Genomic DNA, 5,436 nt, shown 5'->3' with positions numbered 1-5,436 from the left:
CTGTTTTACTATTGCCCGAGGGGCTTGTGAGTATTTTTGACTGAGTAAGGACGAGGGCCTATGTTGTGAGGAAACACTGATCTGATTTGAGGCCGAGGGCCTGATATATATATATATATATATATATATATATATATATATATATATATATATATATATATATATATATATATACCACAAGGTGGTTTGTTTGATATGAGGCCGAGGGCCTAGTGATGATGCCACAAGGTGGCTTGATATTGCGTTTGGGCCGTAAGGAGCCCCTCCAAGAGTCTGCACACCCCCAGTGAGCGCGGGTACCCATTGTGATGTGAGATTGAGCCCGAGGGGCTGGTACTGATCTGAGATATTGCCCGAGGGGCGGATTTGTTAATATTGTGCCCGAGGGGCAAATTTCTATTTGTTTACTTTACCTTAATTATCTGTCAAGTTACCTGTTTACTGGTTGAAAGAGGATTTTACTTGATTTTTACTGGATTTACTGCCTCATTATAGAATGTCATGTGCCTTACGTGTTTTCTTACTTTCAGTCATTATTTACATTTGTTACTTACTGAGTTAGAGTACTCACTTTACTCCCTGCACCCCTGTGTGCAGATTTAGGCGTAGCTGGCACCGCTCCCGAGTGCTGATCCCTCCAGTTTCAAGCGAGCGTTCGGAGGCTACGAGGTAGTTGTTGATGTCCGCAGCCCCGTGTCTCTACTCTTTTATCATCTCTATTTGCCTTCAAACATTTGTACTAGTTTATGGATTTAGCACACTTGTATTATGGCCTATAGACGCTCATGACTTGTGACACCCCAGTTAGGGCTGTGTTGGGTTGTACTTCTGCACGTTATTGATATTATTTGCTATTTAGTATTGTATATCATGTTTTAGACTGCTTTTATGATATTTAACTGTTTAAAGAGTGAATTGGGTTTAATTGGCTGGCCTTATCTTCACGAGAGGCGCTATCACGATCGGGTTTGGGTTTAGGGTCGTGACAAGTTGGTATCAGAGCCTAGGTTACATAGGTCTCACGAGTCATGAGCAGGTTTAGTAGAGTCTCGCGGATTGGTACGGAGATGTCTGTATTTATCCTCTAGAGGCTGTAGAACCTTTAGGAAAAACTTTATATTCTTGAAATTCTGATCGTGCAAACTTGTTGATTCGAGTACTAAACTTCTGTTATTCTATTCTCTCACAGATGGTGAGGACACGCGCTACCGGAGAGGGTGGATGACCACCAGTGCCACTAGCTGAGGCCACCAGAGGCCGAGGATGCAGTCGTGGTCGTGGCAGAGGCAGAGCAGCGAGGGCAGCACCTATAGATCCACCAAATGCCCCAACTCAAGATCAGGCTCCAGCTATGGATGCTCTAGCGGCACCAGCACCAGTTGTACCCATTATGATTTCGGGTCTTCAGGAGGCCTTGGCATAGATCTTATCAGTTTGCACTGGCCTGGCTCAAACGGTTTCAGTCACTACGAACGCAGCTACTTCACAGGTCGGGGGAGGCAATTAGACTCCCACCGCTCGCACACCTGAGCAAGTCGTGCAGGAACTTCATACGTCGGGGCTCGCATCCAGCCTAGCTGGTTGTAACTGCTCAGGACTATGTGGTTCCTGTCATGCCGGAGGATGAGCAGCATAGGTTGGAGAGATTCGGTAGATTGCAGCCTCCGACCTTCAGTGGTGTAGAGGGCGTGGATGCCCAGCGCTTGGATAAGTGTCAGAGGATGCTTCGTATTGCCGGTATTCTGGAGACTAGCTGGGTCGCTTTCACCACCTATTAGTTTTCAAGAGCTGCTTTCACTTGGTGGGAGGATTTTGAGAGGCGTAGGCCTGTTGGTGCAACACCCCTTACCTAGCAGCAGTTCTTCGTTCTCTTTCTGGAGAAGTATGTGCCACAGTCTCGCAGAGAGTAGCTGCGCAGGTAATTTGAGTGGTTGCATCAGGGGGAGATTACCGTGTTGCAGTATGACTTGAGGTTCTTTGAGTTGGCTCGTCATGCCATCTGGTTGGTCCCAACAGATAGAGCGAGGATCCGGAGGTTTGTTGATAGTCTTACTTACCAACTCCGTATTCTCATAACCAGGGAGAGGGTGACTAGTGCTACTTTCGAAGAGGTTGTGGATATTGCCCATGATATTGAGTCCGTTCATTGCCAGGAGCGAGAGGAGAGGGAGGCCAAGAGGCCTCGAGGATCTGGAAGCTATAGTGGTGCTCCTTCGAGGGGCCAGTTTTAGCACGGTAGAGGTTGTTGCAGCCAACTCGCCCAGGTTATTGTGGGGCATTTTCGGGTCATGGTTATCATGGTTCTCAACAGGGCCAGTCATCACTTAGTGCCCTTCCAGCTTAGAGTTCATCTCGTGCTCCATTAGCTCAGGGCTGTTCTATGCCGAGTGCATCTGCTAGTCACTCTGGTGCGAGGGGTTCCCTTCAGTCCCCTTCTCCAGCACTTGGGAGTTGTTATGAGTGTTGTGAGATGGGCCACATGTGGAGGCAGTGTCTGAGTGATGGGAAGAAACTTCTCCAGAAATAGCCGAGTAAACTGCTCCCAAGTCAAAGCTGGCGATCAGGCTGGTCGAGCCAAACAGAAATCCCTCTACCAAGTATTGGCAGATCCAAACAAGTGAAAATTGGCAAAATCGACCCCATTGGTCTCAACTATCCCCATGTTCCTGAGAACCTCGTGACAGCTGTCTAGATAATCCTGGGGATCCTTAGTAGATGCACCGCTGAAAGAAACAGTGAAGAGCTTGGTGAACCTATCCAGCCTCCACAAAGCATCGGCAGACATAGCTGCTCCATCACCGATCTAAGCTACCATATCTAGCTGAACTGCTCCAACTGGCTGAACCACTAGAGTCTGAATCTGGGGAGCTACCTGCTCCGGAGTGTGAGTAGTAGGAGTTTGGGCTCCTCCTCCTGCCTGAGAGACGGTTGGTATGACGACCCGGTCAGTCGTCTCATGAGTTACCACTATGTTTTCCCTATTTCCGCTTCTTTATGCTTTGTTATTCGTGTTTTGTGGTATCGGGTTGGTCGGATCGAATCCGGAATGATTTTGGTAAGGTTTGAGACACTTAGTCTCTTTTAAGGAAGTTTAAGTTGGAAAAATCAATCGAATATTGACTTATGTGTTAGAGGGATTGGATGTGAGTTCCGATGGTTCGGTTAGCTTCGGGAGGTGATTCATGACTTAAGAGTGTGATCGGAATGGGTTTGGGAGGTTTGGAGTAGTTTTAGGCTTGAATTGGCGAAGTTGATATTTTGGCAATTTCCGGTTGATAGGCGAGACTTTGATATAGGGTCGGAATGAAATTCTGAGAGTTGTAGTAGCTTTGTTGTGTCATTTGGGATATGTGTGTAAAATTTCAGGTCATTCAGACGTAGTTTGGTTGGGTTTTTCATCAAAAGCGTATTTTGGAAGATTTTAGAAAGTTAGGCTTGAATCCGATGTGTTCTGGGTGATTTGATTTTGTTTGAGGTGTTTTGATGTTTGGAACAAGTTTGAATAAGGTTTTAGGATGTGTTGGTGTCTTTGGTTGAGGTCCCGGGGGCCTCGGGTGAGTTTCGGGTGGCCTATCGGATCATTTTTGGAGTTAGGAAATTGCAGAAAATATGTTCCAGTAGTTGTAGACATTTTGGTCTTCGCATTCACGAGAGGACCCTCGCATTCTCGAAGAGTCTGCTGAGGGAGGTGGAAGGTTAGCCTTCGCGTTCGTGAGGCTGGTGATGCGTTCGCGAAGGGCTGCGAGGTTGTGCATCGCATTCGCGGGCGTGTAGTCGTGTTCGCATAGAAAGAATTGAAAGGTCAAGCTTCAGTGGAAATTAACCCATCGCGTTCGTGATGGAAGGATCGCATTCGCGAAGGGTAATCTAGGAAAGGTACCGTGTTAGCATGGGTTGTATCGCTTTCGGGAAGAGGAATTTTGGGTCAACGGAATTTTTGTGCTTCGCGAACGCGGGGCTTTGACCGCGTTCGCGAAGAAGGATTTTCAGGCCTGGGTAGAATGTTTAAAAGGTCATCTTGTCCGCGACTGTGGGTCTATTTTCCTCCATAGTTGCTCGTTTTTGGAGATATTTGAAGGAGATTGAAGATGGTTTCAATGGGAAACGTTCGGAGGTAAGATCCTTGGTCTAGAAACTCGATTATTATGTGAATTTCACCTAGAAAATCATGGAATCTAAGCCTAAAATTGAAGAACTAGGGCTTGAAATTAGAGACCAAACATTTGGGATTTGAAGGGTCATTTGTGGATGGATTTTGGTGTTCTTGGTATGTGCTCGTAGGGAGATAAGAAATCTATTGGTGTAAAAATTATTGAATTTTGAGACGTGGGCCCGAGGGTCGGGTTTTGGTAATTTCGGGATTTATGCCCTTTGTTGATTATTTTTGCTTGGGCTTTGTTCCCTTAGCATATTTTGACGTCCTCGTTCTGATTTTGGATAGATTCGACGTGCGTGGAGGCCGATTCGTGGGGCAAAGGCGTCGCGAGCTAGAGGTTTAGCTGGTTCGAGGTGAGTAATGATTGTAAATAATGTTCTGAGGGTTTGGAACCCCGGATTGCACATCGTAGTGCTATGTTGAGGTGAGACACACGCTCGATGACGAGCTTGGGGTCGTGAACTATTGGGGATTTTTACTTGGTCCGTCGCGATTGATGATTTTACCGCGTATTTGACTGAAAACTATTTACTATCATCATTATTTGGCTGAATGCCATATCTGGGCTTTGTGCCAACTATTTGAACCGTTCAGGGATTTTCATTGCTATTTCCTCACTGTTTTGACTTTATACTTGAACTCAGTCATGTTATTTTCCACTGTTTTCATATTCAGCCATGTTTTACTCAGTTTTAAGACTTAAATGATATATTTGGGCTGGAAAATAGTGTTTTACTATTGCCCGAGGGGCTTGTGAGTATTTTTGACTGAGTAAGGACGAGGGCCTTTTGTGAGGAAACACTGATCTGATTTAAGGCCGAGGGCCTGATATATATATATATACCACAATGTGGTTTGTTTGATATGAGGCCGAGGGCCTAGTGATGATGCCACGAGGTGGCTTGATATTGCATTTGGGTCGTAAGGGGCCCCTCCAGGAGTCTGCACACCCCCAGTGAGCGCGGGTACCCATTGTGATGTGAGATTGATCCCGAGGGGCTAGTACTGAGCTGAGATGTTGCTCGAGGGGCGGATTTGTTGATATTGTGCCGGAGGGGCGAACTTCTATTTGTTTACTTTACCTTAATTATCTGTCAAATTACCTGTTTACTGGTTGAAAGAGTATATTACTTGATTTTTACTGGATTTACTGCCTCATTATAGAATGCCATGTGCCATACGTGTTTTCTTACTTTCAGTCATTATTTACATTTGTTACTCACTGAGTTGGAGTACTCACTTTACTCCCTATACCCCTGTGTGCAGATTTAGGCGTAGCT

Source organism: Nicotiana tabacum, chromosome 16 (assembly GCF_000715075.1).
Source record: "Nicotiana tabacum cultivar K326 chromosome 16, ASM71507v2, whole genome shotgun sequence".
In the NCBI taxonomy this organism is placed as follows: Eukaryota; Viridiplantae; Streptophyta; class Magnoliopsida; order Solanales; family Solanaceae; genus Nicotiana; species Nicotiana tabacum.
The sequence above is the reverse complement of the archived record's forward strand: the minus strand, read 5'-3'. Positions refer to the sequence as shown.